Genomic DNA, 14006 nt, shown 5'->3' with positions numbered 1-14006 from the left:
TTTAAAGAAATGGATATGAAAACCTACGTGGTGACCCTGCATACCACTGCATGTTGTAGTATGCCAGTCGTTGATATAACATTCACGAAGTACCATTCCGCAAATATTACATCCCTCAGAGTAGTACAACAGAACATAGCAGGTCCATAACTAATTCATTTATTATTACAAGCATAATACACATATCGTCTCGGAGCTCCTCTTGGGTCCTAAGAGGGATACTCCTGGGTTCGAGGCGAACCCAACTTAGCTTACAATATAGAAGTCTCATTAAGTTATACATTTATTCTCTCGAGCAGCTTAGTATTAAGAGTTCGGGCTGCTCGGCTACTACTACTACTCGATGCTTCTAGGCTTGATCTCCTCCGGAAGCCTCCCCAGTTCCGTAGACTATGAGGTAGTCTACGCCTTCAATACCTCCAGAGAGGTCTGGTTCTTCATAGCCGATGATCTCGGCTCCTTCAGGGCTGTCGTAGTCCTCCTCCAGACGATTCAGACAATCTAAGCAAGGGATTTAAGAGTGGGATGAGTACGAGCGTACTCAACAAGTTCATTATAGATAAGAGGTGTTTAATGCACTAGCTACGATATTAGACCAGAAAGTCTAGTATCAATGCAGGTTTTGATAAACATTTCTTCAAGAGATTGCTTTTATTTCAAAGAGCTATGTCCGTCAGCCTTCACCGGTTTACTAGAACTTCATGGAGCTCCTTTCCGGCCGCGTTCGTAGTTCCATATCCCGGAACAGGGAGTGACATGTCACGGTTCTTTACACTCTGCAGAGGTGTGTTGCTTTACCCATAAGAGATCTTAACCTTGGTGCCAACCGGGCAGCTTTCCCGTCCACACTTCCTTCGGTGTGAGGCCCGGTATAAGGTCTAGCCAATCATGTTCCTCCGCTACCTCGAACACCCACCCTTTGTTGCATGCCCCGACCCTGGGTCCACGCCGGTCCCATTATTTCCGTATATTTCAGGGTGGACCCCGACCACGACGTCAATGCAGGGCTCTACCATACATTCCTACGCCGGTAGCTGCAACCCATCATAGACCGCAATACCGTGGGGACTTAGGACTCCCCAGCCTCACCGCTTGCTCCTTCGGGCGACAAGTGTACTACGGACAATGCCGTGGGGACTTAGGACTCCCCAGCCTCACCGCTTGCCCCCTTGGATTACAAGTGTACTACGGTACAGCGCATCCGTTGATGAACGAGAGGTGGAAACACTTTTGACTACTCCGTCCCACTCCGGATCTTATGGTTAACACGGGTATTACGGCACAAGAATCACTGGACGACATTTGTTGTTTAATCCTAGATGGATATAAACCCTTGCAATGGAACCTCCACCATATCAACACAATCCATGGTTCCATTGCCCACCACATAGTCATATTCATAGTTATGAAAATAGTGGTTTTGGTTTTTATGCAATAGTGATAATCATAGTACTTTGCAAGTAATTTGATAAAGATACTCAAATGACATGAGCAAGTGATGAACTTGCCTGAACACTGCAAAGTTTTGCAGTTGGATGGTGTGGACTGACCCTTGTCCTCTGTTTCTGAAAAATAGCATCATTGTCCGATAAGGGCAATGGTTAAAGAAGCAATTATGCATGGTTCCAGTTTTAGGGTTTGTTCCCCCCTTCCGATGATATTATTATTTCATGTAAGAGGTTAGTACTAAGATTGATTTGGAGATACTCTATTTAGGGTAATATACAACCTTGAAATATTGTCAAGGTGTTTTTAAAATCCAAAGACATTTATGGACTTATTTTCATTATTGAAAATAATATGTGTGATTTAAATGATTATTTAAATCATCAAATTAGGACTTATTCTTATTTGTCTTCAAAAATTCTATTTCATATTTTATTATGATAGAGTTTTTTATACTGAGTGGTTTTCATATTTTTAATTATTTTTTTAGAGCTAGGAAACATTTACTATTGATTTTTAAAGTTTCTGTATTTTAATTAAATTGGTGAAATGGCAAAAATGCCCCTGGGTCCACCTGTCGGTGTAACCCAGTGGGTTAGGTCGGCCGACCCACCTGGTCTGGCTCGACCACCTCACTTCTCTCCCTCTCTCTCTCGTGCGTGTCCGAACCCTAACCCTAATCCCTCTCTGGCGATTTGCGTCGCCTCCGCCGTCGCCGCTCGATTCCGGCGAGCTCCGCCGGAATTGGCCCCCGCCATGATGCGCAATCGACGCGCCTCACGACGGCGGTCCTCCTCATCCGCGTCGATCTGGAGCGGTGCTGCTCCAGCTCGTCTTCGTCCTCCTCTGCGGCGGCTAGGGTTACGGGATTTGGGCGATCCCGTCGCTCCTGGCGCTGTGGCGCCGCCGTGGCTTCGCCACCGTGTGCGCGAGCTGCCGTGGTACTGCCATGGCCTGGCTTGGCCTGGCGCCGCCGTGCTCCGGCGCATGCCGCCGTGGCCGCCATGGCTACGCTGTTCTGCTCGACTCCAAGTAAGTGCGCCTCCTTTTCTGCTCTCCTCCTGTGCCTGACCTTCTTCCTCCGCTAGCTCTACTGCTGTGTTGTGCTTGCCTGCACAAGAGCTGTTGTGCTCTTCTGCAGCGCCATGGGTGCCTGCTCCTGCTGTGCTATGCTGCTGAGCTATGCATGTGCTACTGCTGTGTGAAGCCCTGCCATGTCTCTGTGCAAGAATTTCTAGCCTAAGCACTTGTTGTGCTAGTATTGCTTGTTTAATTCCATTCATGTGCCTTTGTTCTTGTTGATAATCTTGCCAGATCCTCAAGTGTATTCATTTCAATTGCTATGGCTTGATTGCAGTGTGTAATTCTTGCATATTTGCAAGTGCCTGAGCTACTGTGGCTAATTCTTGTGCTCAATTTTATGTTTAAGCTCAATTGAGTATCACTGTGGCTTATATGTGTTATACAGTGATGAATTTATATGTTTGGCTGGTGTATTATGATCCAGTGGTTCATCAAGCATTTGATGTGCTTCTGGATACAATCATAATTTATTTATATGGTTAGCTGTGAAGCAACTGTTGATGATTTGGTGTTGTGTTAGTCAAATGATTCATGAATTGTTGCTAGGTTGGCTCTAGCATGTACTAGCATACTCTGGCAAGCTTCTGATGATCACATGATCATCAGTTGCTTGTATATGTTGTTGTTTTATCACTGTGCCTCACTATTGCTCTCTCTCTGTGTTGGGTGTGTATCACACAGGCTTGGCCTGGTGTGTGTTGGTGCGTGCTTAAGCATCAGTTGATGCTTGCAGTGATCCAGTGGATCAACTGCAAGACTCTGGTTAATCTATTGCTTGTATATTCATTTATATGTGTTGTCTTGCTTGGCTAAGTGGATAAATGATGTGAACTGCTTGCAGTTATGATCATCTTATTGCTTGTGGAAGGCTAGCTGGATGCCAACCCTTGGTTGTGTACCCTAGTCCATTATTTGAACCCTTCTGGTGATGATAAATGTGCAAGGCTTGTGATTTGGGTTTGTTGCAGTGGTTGAGGTGGCCTCAACAGCAGTTCTGTTGCTCAGAAGCTCCCACCCCTGTTGGCTGGCTGTGGCTTGATGAATGCATCACTGGACAATCCCTTGTTGGATTTCCAGTGAGCTTTACTGTTGACAAACAAGATAGGCACAAGTTGCCTATCTATCTGATGGTTTAGCTAGCTATGGTTGTGTTTTGTAAATCTGGCTGACTAGACAGGATCCATCAATGATGGATTCCTTTGGTTATACCCCTGCATGGATATGACCAATGTTCCCTTGATGAATTCCTTCTAGCTAGGTCACTGGTTTGCTGGCACCAAATGGCTTGGCAGCCATATGATGATATAAACAGGGTTTTCCACCCATTTTGCTTCTGTGATGCAAATGTACGCTTATTTATGAGCAAATCAGTGTTTTGCTCAGGTTGATTTGCTTTATACCTCACTCCAGCTCCTAGAAAAGTTGTTGGTGTAGAGGTTTAGCTGCTGTGTTGATCTTATGCTTTCCCTGCTCCTCCTTGCAAGCTGGTGGTGCTTGATTTGGTTCTGTGGTGTTCTTGAGCAGGTTGAACAGTAAAGCTGTTCTTCCTGTTCTTGTGTTCTTGGTTTGCTGGTGACTTACCCAGTGCAGCTTGTCGATGGATTTGGCTTAGGGTTTACTGTGGAAAAGCTTTTATATGGTTGGCCCTTGCTTCTCTGGTCGACAGCTCCACCTTTCCCCTTTGGTGACTCATTGTGTGTGTGTGTTGCATGCACACAGCCCTGTGAGCAGGCTGTGTGTGTGTGTAGCCTGGTGCTGTGTATTTGGACTTGGAGAGGATCAGCTCGGCTGATCTCTGTGCATATCCTCCCTATTCCATTTCTTTGCTAACCTGCCAAGTGGCAATGCCACTTGGCATAACTATTTGCTTTGCTTTGCTTTGTTATGTGCAGGTTTCAAACAAATGATCAAGATGATCCAGAAGATCACCAAGTCCAAGATCAAGTGAAGATGATCTTGTAGTATTTAAGATAGAATCATAACCTGTATCTTTCTTTTATTTTCATTTTCTATATTTTCCAATTTGTGTAATGTGTTGTAATGTATCATAATTCAATTCTGGATATTGTAATTGACAATGTATTATGTGTGATAATCAATAAAGCTCCCATTTTCCTTAATGAGCTTTATATAATTGTTGTATTAATTATATTCTTGATTATTTATAATTATTTCTTGAATTAACTCAAGTTTGAATTATGGATTATCCATTTGATGTTTGAATTTGAAATTCAAATTCAAATTTGGTTTGAATTCAATCATACAACTTAATTTAGAATTCAATCATGCAACTTAAGATTTCAATGCAATATCTCTTCTCTCTTCTCAAAACCCTAATTTAAATAAGTAGGAACAAGTTCATCGCACTCTCGAAACCCTAACCCTGTAGGATGTCGAGAGAGAAACTTGTTCCCCTTCGATGCAGTTTTGTTTTAAAAGCGCGAAATTTCCCTGTAATTTACAATGCAATGCACATCCCTTTCTAAAATCTACCCCTCGATCGTCTCTAAACCTGGGACATTACAGCCTTTCCCCCTTAAAGAAAACTTCATCCCGAAGTTGTGGTTGTAATACCTGAAGAGTTCGGGGTATGTTTTCCTCAGGTCTTCCTCCTTTTCACAGGTGGCTTCCCTCTCGGGATGATGCTTCCATTGTATCTTGCAGTATTTTATGGCTCGATTCCTGAGTTGTTTCCAGTTCTCCTCGAGAATCTTTGCTGGCTTCTCGATGTAGGTCAAATCTGGTTGTAACTCGAGCTCTTCATGTGATACTGGTTCATCTGGGGTCTTCAAACACTTTCTGAGTTGCGATACATGGAATACGTTGTGAACCTGAGATAACCTTCCCGGTAGTTCCAATTCAAAGGCTAACCCTCGGTTTTGACTCAGAATCTTGAAAGGTCCGATGTATCTCGGGCTTAACTTTCCCTTTACTCCAAATCTCTGAAGTCCTTTCATCGGGCTCACCTTGAGATATACCATGTCTCCAACTTGTGGCTCCCATGTTCTTCTCTTTTGATCGGCATAACTCTTCTGTCGACTTTGAGCTATCTTGAGCCTATCTCTTATAATGTCAATAATTTGTTGCTTTTCCTTGACATAATCAGGATTAAACTCCTTGCTTGAGCCAGCTTCATACCAACAAATGGGTGATCTACACTTCCTTCCATACAGAGCTTCGAACGGTGCCATCTTGATGCTGCTTTGATAGCTATTGTTGTATGAAAACTCGGCTAGTGGCAAGTGTTCCTCCCATGATCCTCCGAAGTCTAGGGCACAAGCCCTAAGCATATCCTCTAGGATCTGGTTAGTTCTCTCGGTTTGTCCACCTGTCTGAGGATGATAGGCGGTACTATAATCCAACTTAGATCCTGAAGCTTCATGTAGTTGCTTCCAAAATGCTGACGTGAACACGGATCCTCGATCCGACACGATCTTCTTGGGCACTCCGTGTTTACTCACGATCTCTTTGATGTAAAGATCGATGAGTTTCTCTCCTTTATCCTGCTGATTTACCGCTAAGAAGTGTGCACTTTTCGTCAACCGGTCCACGATTACCCATATCATGTCCTTCTTTTTATTGGTCATGGGTAGTCCGGTGATGAAATCCATTCCTATCTCCTCCCATTTCCATTCTGGAATAGGTAAAGGTTGTAACTTTCCTGCCGGACTCTGGTGTTCAGCCTTCACCCTTTGGCAGGTATGGCATTCCGCCACATATTGTGCTATCTCTCTCTTCATGTTGTTCCACCAGAATAGCTCCTTTAGATCCATGTACATCTTTGTACTTCCCGGATGAATGGAGTATGGTGTTTGATGGGCTTCCCGGAGTATTACTTCCTTGATTTCAGCAATATCCGGAACATAAATTCTCTTCTGGAACCATAATGATCCCGATTCTCCGCGGTGAAATTCTGATGGTCTTCCTTCATCTATCCTTCTCATCTCCTCCATGATGAATGGATCGTCCAACTGACCCATCATTATCTCATTCTTCAGGTTGACATTTAGCTCATCGGCTACTTGTAAAGCCGATAGTCCTTCATGAGCTTCTTTCTCCCAAAGTTGTATCTGGGCTTGACTTATTTCCTTCCTCAACTCCGGTGATAACTCTTGTTCCACTTCGCCGGTGCTCTTCCTCCTCAAGGCATCTGCTACCACATTCGCCTTTCCTGGAGTATAATTGATGGTCAAATCATAATCCTTGATCAGTTCAAGCCATCTTTTCTGCCTCATATTGAGTTCCTTCTGAGTGAAGAAGTACTTGAGACTCTTGTGATCCGTATAGAGCTCACACTTGGCTCCATAGAGAAAATGTCTCCAAGTTTTGAGTGCAAATACAACTGCTGCTAACTCTAAGTCATGTGTTGGATAGTTCACTTCATGAGGTCTGAGTTGCCTTGATCCATAAGATATTACCTTCCGATCTTGCATAAGTACGCAGCCCAATCCATGCTTGGATGCGTCACAGTACACGGTGTAATCCTTGCCAACTTCAGGAACGGCTAATACCGGTGCCGTGGTGAGTTTTTCTTTCAGAGTTTGAAAACTCTTCTCACACTCCTCTGACCACACGAATGGTGTGTTCTTTCTTAACAACTTCGTCATTGGTCCTGCTATCTTGAAGAATCCTTCAATGAATCTCCGATAATATCCTGCCATTCCTAGGAATCCTCGGATTTCCTTGACAGTCTTGGGTGCTTCCCATTCTAGAACTGCTGCTACCTTGCTCGGGTTAACAACTATTCCATCTTTGCTAATGATATGACCCAGAAATTCTACTTGATCTAGCCAAAATTCACACTTGCTAAACTTGGCATAGAGTTGATGTTCTCTTAGTGTTTGCAACACTAACCTCAGATGTTCAGCATGTTCGGCTTTGTCTTTGGAATAGATCAAGATATCATCAATGAATACGATGACAAACTTGTCTAGATATGGCATGAAAATCTTATTCATGAGATTCATGAAGATTGCGGGGGCATTGGTTAATCCAAAAGGCACTACAAGGTATTCATGATGTCCATACCTTGAAACAAAGGCTGTTTTCGGAACATCTTCCTTCTTGATCTTAATCTGATGATAACCGGATCTTAGATCAATTTTGGAGAAGACTCCCGCGCCTCTAACTTGATCGAATAAATCTTGTATTCTTGGAAGTGGATACTTGTTCTTGATTGTAACGTTGTTCAAATTCCTGTAATCTCCGCACATCCTTCTACCACCATCTCTTTTATCTACAAAGATCACAGGTGATCCCCATGGTGAAACACTCTCTTGTATGAATCCTTTCTGTTCCAAGTCATCCAACTGCTCCTTAAGTTCTTTCAACTCCTTAGGCCCCATCTTATATGGTGCTTTAGCAATTGGAGCTGTTCCTGGAATTAGGTCGATAGTGAACTCTATCTCCCTGTCTGGTGGCATTCCAGGTAATTCCTTAGGAAACACATCCTGGAATTCATTTACTATAGGTATATCCTCTAACTTCACCTCCTTCATACTGTTCGGTTGTAGCTCGACTTCGATCTGTGTATGCTTGTCTCCTTGATAGATCATTCTACTTCCATCGGGGCTTTTCAAAGACACAGTCTTGTTCACACAGTCGATCAATGCTCCGTTAGCTTCTAACCAGTTCATACCAAGAATGACATCAATGTCCTTCATCGGTAAAATGAACAGGTCTGCGTCAAACGCGCACTTATTGATCATAATGACTTGTTTTTGTTTGGTATGGGTTACTACTATCGTTCCCCCCGCAGAAAGTATGGTTATGGGTGTATCTAACTTAGTGCAACTAATCCCATGTTTGATGATGAATTGCTGAGAAATGAATGATGTAGTTGCACCAGTATCAAAAAGTACTTTGCCAGGATGAGTGAGTATCTGGAGCGTACCTATCACTGCCTGATCGGAGTTAACCACCTCCTCCAGGCTAGTGCAGTTCAGCTTGCCGAAGGGTTTCTTGTTCTTCCAGTTCCCTCCTGAGTTACCTCCTCGGCTTCCTCCTCCTCCTGACTGACCTCCTCCAGTATTTCGCTTGGGGCAGTCCTTCAGCATGTGCCCCTCCTGGCGACAACCAAAGCATATGATCCTTGGCTTCTTGCAATCCTTGGCAAAATGTCCTGTGAGTCCACAGCTTCTGCAAACTATTTGATTTGCAGTCTGAAATGCTTGGTTCTTCCTGCTACCGTAGTAGTTGCTGCTGTTGTTGTTGTTGTTGTTGTTGTTGTTGTTGTTGTTGTTGTTGTTGTTGTTGTTGTTGTTGTTGTTGTTGTTGTTGTACCTTGGCTTGAAACTCAAGCGGGTATTGGGCTTGTTACTGACAAACCTCTTAGGCTCAAACTTGGCCTTTTTCCTCTTCTCCTCTTGCAGCTGTTTAAAGTCATCTTCAAGAGTGATGGCTGCATCCACCAACTCTTGGAATTCCGTCGCTCCCATCATTCGGAGTTGTACCTTGAACTGGGGACTTAACCCCCGCAAGAACCTCTTCTTTTTCTTGTCCTCGGTGTTGACTTCTTCAACATCGTACCGGGACAGCTTGGAGAACTCCCTGACATAAGTCAGGATAGCTTTATCCTTCTGCTCGAGACTTTCAAATTCTCGATGCTTCAGTTCCACAATACTTTCAGGGACATTGGATTCCCTGAACTTCCTTGCAAACTCCTCCCAAGTGAATACTTTTCCAGCCGGATAAACGGCTACGATGTTGTCCCACCATGATGCGGCAGGTCCACACAACAAGTGTGTAGCATAACGAACCTTCTCCTGGTCGTTGCAACCAACAGTATTGAGCTTTCGCTCGGTGTCCATAAGCCAGTCTTCCGCGTCCATTGGCTCGGGCGCGTATGCGAAAGATATAGGCTTGGTGTTCTGGAAGTCTGATAAGGTGACTCCCTGATTCTCGGGTCTCTCCACCCGGTTCTGTTGCAGCAGCTCCTGGAAGAATTTATTCTGTTGCTCCAACGTTACACGTTGTCTCTCTTCCACCATCTGCATGTACTGGACGAAATTCTGCTGCGTCATGGGTGGTGGTGGTGGTGGAAACTGATTCCTGGCTGCTTCATCAGCCTCTTCCTTTTGCTTCGCCTCGCGCTCCATGCGCTGCGCTTCTGTCTCCTCTCCTACCGGTCCCGACATAACCCCCTAGTTCTGCAACACAAGATGATACTCATAATTACTCCATGTGCAAGTTTTCTGAGCTCAACTTTGTGCACAGAACTAGTCACGCAATGGAAATCAAGAAGCAAATCCAAATCATACAAAACATATATCATGTAGATACATACTTAAGTGGTCTTATTACAATACTCAAGTCGATGTGAGTATGCAAACTCACTTATTAAAGTTTATGTACAAATTTCTACAAATATTACACACTACAATACACGTGGTACTTGTGTATTGTAGTCTTGCTTCCCTTGGTGGTCTCTAGTCGATCTTCACTCCCGATACATCCCAGGCTTCCATCCGGTCGAACGTGTCGTCCTCCTGACGTAACACGGAACATAAGGTCTCCCGTCGGCTGGTAGTCGGAATCAGATGATGATCCTAGGGAGAAATCAGTGTTCACAAACTGGTCATTCAGTGCATCATAGTCCACCCATCGGGTGTACTCCCCTGTAGCTCCACCATAGGTGTTTCCAACATTTGTATCCGACTCAACCTGTGTAGGATACCCTCCATCTTCTTCCCCAGTCCACGGATAACTCTGGTGCTCGGTCGTGGCGTCCTCATTCATCTCCCCGTCATAATACACTGAAGTACTATGAGTTCCAGTATCAGACCCCCAACGCCAACCCGTGGAGTTTTCTATAGGAGTCTCGGAGCGCTGATTGTTTTCGGATTCCTCTCCACCCTCATATCCTCTATAGGAACTATTAAAATAGTTCCCAGGTGTAACAGGTGTAGTTTCTCTGTCAGGGTGGTCAATACTAATGTAGTCACCAGCTGAGTAAACTGGTGTGTGCACCTCATTCTCCATGGGTTCTTTCCCCCTAGTCTCCTCCTTGGTTTCAGTAAACTCCTCTAGCATTGTATCAATTGCTCCCGTCAAATGGCGGTTCAACTGAAAGAACAATGATAGTAAGTTGCGGCTATTGTCCATGTATTTTGCAGCTTCTACTGGTTTGCGTCTTGCATATTTGAAGTGGTTGAGCATGGGATCATCTTCCTCCTCCATATGAGGAATGTGGGTGAATTCGGAACCCATAAGCTCTTTCGTCTTATGCTCCCGAATATCGGTTATGGCTCTCATAACGGCTATATGGTAGGCTGTGTTAATAGTTCTGGCTTCACCTGCTGGCATTACTACGCTCATTCCCAACGATTCGGGAAGTCGCAGCCCTACCCTACACTTTGCCAATACAGTACCATCGTAGTACATGTATTTCTTTACTTGGATCTGGGGATCACACCCAAATTCAAGTAACATGGCACGTAGAATATCTGCAAGTCCTCCTTCATATTCACTCAGTGTTGAATCCATCACTTTCACGTTTCGTCCCGGACGTGAACTTGCCATTGTTGGCTGTAGAAATAGAAAGAATATAAGATTAGTAATAATGCATCATAATAGAGATAATAAAGAATTATCGCACTAAAAGATATGATTGTTGTATTCTCAATTGAATATACACCATATTTTTAGAGAATTCTTTACTAGTCCTATTTGACTCCTAACGTTCGGTCCCATTTACTAGGTTCCAACCTAAGGTCAAAGCTTTTGCTCTGATACCAACTGTGGTGACCCTGCATACCACTGCATGTTGTAGTATGCCAGTCGTTGATATAACATTCACGAAGTACCATTCTGCAAATATTACATCCCTCAGAGTAGTACAACAGAACATAGCAGGTCCATAACTCATTCATTTATTATTACAAGCATAATACACATATCGTCTCGGAGCTCCTCTTGGGTCCTAAGAGGGATACTCCTGGGTTCGAGGCGAACCCAACTTAGCTTACAATATAGAAGTCTCATTAAGTTATACATTTATTCTCTCGAGCAGCTTAGTATTAAGAGTTCGGGCTGCTCGGCTACTACTACTACTCGATGCTTCTAGGCTTGATCTCCTCCGGAAGCCTCCCCAGTTCCGTAGACTATGAGGTAGTCTACGCCTTCAATACCTCCAGAGAGGTCTGGTTCTTCATAGCCGATGATCTCGGCTCCTTCAGGGCTGTCGTAGTCCTCCTCCAGACGATTCAGACAATCTAAGCAAGGGATTTAAGAGTGGGATGAGTACGAGCGTACTCAACAAGTTCATTATAGATAAGAGGTGTTTAATGCACTAGCTACGATATTAGACCAGAAAGTCTAGTATCAATGCAGGTTTTGATAAACATTTCTTCAAGAGATTGCTTTTATTTCAAAGAGCTATGTCCGTCAGCCTTCACCGGTTTACTAGAACTTCATGGAGCTCCTTTCCGGCCGCGTTCGCAGTTCCATATCCCGGAACAGGGAGTGACAGGTCACGGTTCTTTACACCCTGCAGAGGTGTGTTGCTTTACCCATAAGAGATCTTAACCTTGGTGTCAACCGGGCAGCTTTCCCGTCCACACTTCCTTCGGTGTGAGGCCCGGTATAAGGTCTAGCCAATCATGTTCCTCCGCTACCTCGAACACCCACCCTTTGTTGCATGCCCCGACCCTGGGTCCACGTCGGTCCCATTATTCCCGTAGATTTCAGGGTGGACCCCGACCACGACGTCAATGCAGGGCTCTACCATACATTCCTACGCCGGTAGCTGCAACCCATCATAGACCGCAATACCGTGGGGACTTAGGACTCCCCAGCCTCACCGCTTGCCCCCTTGGATTACAAGTGTACTACGGTACAGCGCATCCGTTGATGAACGAGAGGTGGAAACACTTTTGACTACTCCGTCCCACTCCGGATCTTATGGTTAACACGGGTATTATGGCACAAGAATCATTGGACGACATTTGTTGTTTAATCCTAGATGGATATAAACCCTTGCAATGGAACCTCCACCATATCAACACAATCCATGGTTCCATTGCCCACCACATAGTCATATTCATAGTTATGAAAATAGTGGTTTTGGTTTTTATGCAATAGTGATAATCATAGTACTTTGCAAGTAATTTGATAAAGATACTCAAATGACATGAGCAAGTGATGAACTTGCCTGAACACTGCAAAGTTTTGCAGTTGGATGGTGTGGACTGACCCTTGTCCTCTGTTTCTGAAAAATAGCATCATTGTCCGATAAGGGCAATGGTTAAAGAAGCAATTATGCATGGTTCCAGTTTTAGGGTTTGTTCCCCCCTTCCGATGATATTATTATTTCATGTAAGAGGTTAGTACTAAGATTGATTTGGAGATACTCTATTTAGGGTAATATACAACCTTGAAATATTTTCAAGGTGTTTTTAAAATCCAAAGACATTTATGGACTTATTTTCATTATTGAAAATAATATGTGTGATTTAAATGATTATTTAAATCATCAAATTAGGACTTATTCTTATTTGTCTTCAAAAATTCTATTTCATATTTTATTATGATAGAGTTTTTTATACTGAGTGGTTTTCATATTTTTAATTATTTTTTTAGAGCTAGGAAACATTTACTATTGATTTTTAAAGTTTCTGTATTTTAATTAAATTGGTGAAATGGCAAAAATGCCCCTGGGTCCACCTGTCGGTGTAACCCAGTGGGTTAGGTCGGCCGACCCACCTGGTCCGGCTCGACCACCTCACTTCTCTCCCTCTCTCTCTCTCTCGTGCGTGTCCGAACCCTAACCCTAATCCCTCTCTGGCGATTTGCGTCGCCTCCGCCGTCGCCGCTCGATTCCGGCGAGCTCCGCCGGAATTGGCCCCCGCCATGATGCGCAATCGACGCGCCTCACGACGGCGGTCCTCCTCATCCGCGTCGATCTGGAGCGGTGCTGCTCTAGCTCGTCTTCGTCCTCCTCTGCGGCGGTTAGGGTTACGGGATCTGGGCGATCCCGTCGCTCCTGGCGCTGTGGCGCCGCCGTGGCTTCGCCACCATGTGCGCGAGCTGCCGTGGTACTACCATGGCCTGGCTTGGCCTGGCGCCGCCGTGCTCCGGCGCATGCCGCCGTGGCCGCCATGGCTACGCTGTTCTGCTCGACTCCAAGTAAGTGCGCCTCCTTTTCTGCTCTCCTCCTGTGCCTGACCTTCTTCCTCCGCTAGCTCTACTGTTGTGCTGTGCTTGCCTGCACAAGAGTTGTTGTGCTCTTATGCAGCGCCATGGGTGCCTGCTCCTGCTGTGCTATGCTGCTGCGCTATGCATGTGCTACTGCTGTGTGAAGCCCTGCCATGTCTCTGTGCAAGAATTTCTAGCCTAAGCACTTGCTGTGCTAGTATTGCTTGTTTAATTCCATTCATGTGCCTTTGTTCTTGTTGATAATCTTGCCAGATCCTCAAGTGTATTCATTTCAATTGCTATGGCTTGATTACAGTGTGTAATTCTTGCATATTTGCAAGTGC

The sequence above is a fragment of the Lolium perenne genome, chromosome 3 (assembly GCF_019359855.2).
Source record: "Lolium perenne isolate Kyuss_39 chromosome 3, Kyuss_2.0, whole genome shotgun sequence".
NCBI classification, from domain to species: Eukaryota; Viridiplantae; Streptophyta; class Magnoliopsida; order Poales; family Poaceae; genus Lolium; species Lolium perenne.
This window is presented reverse-complemented; position numbering follows the sequence as displayed.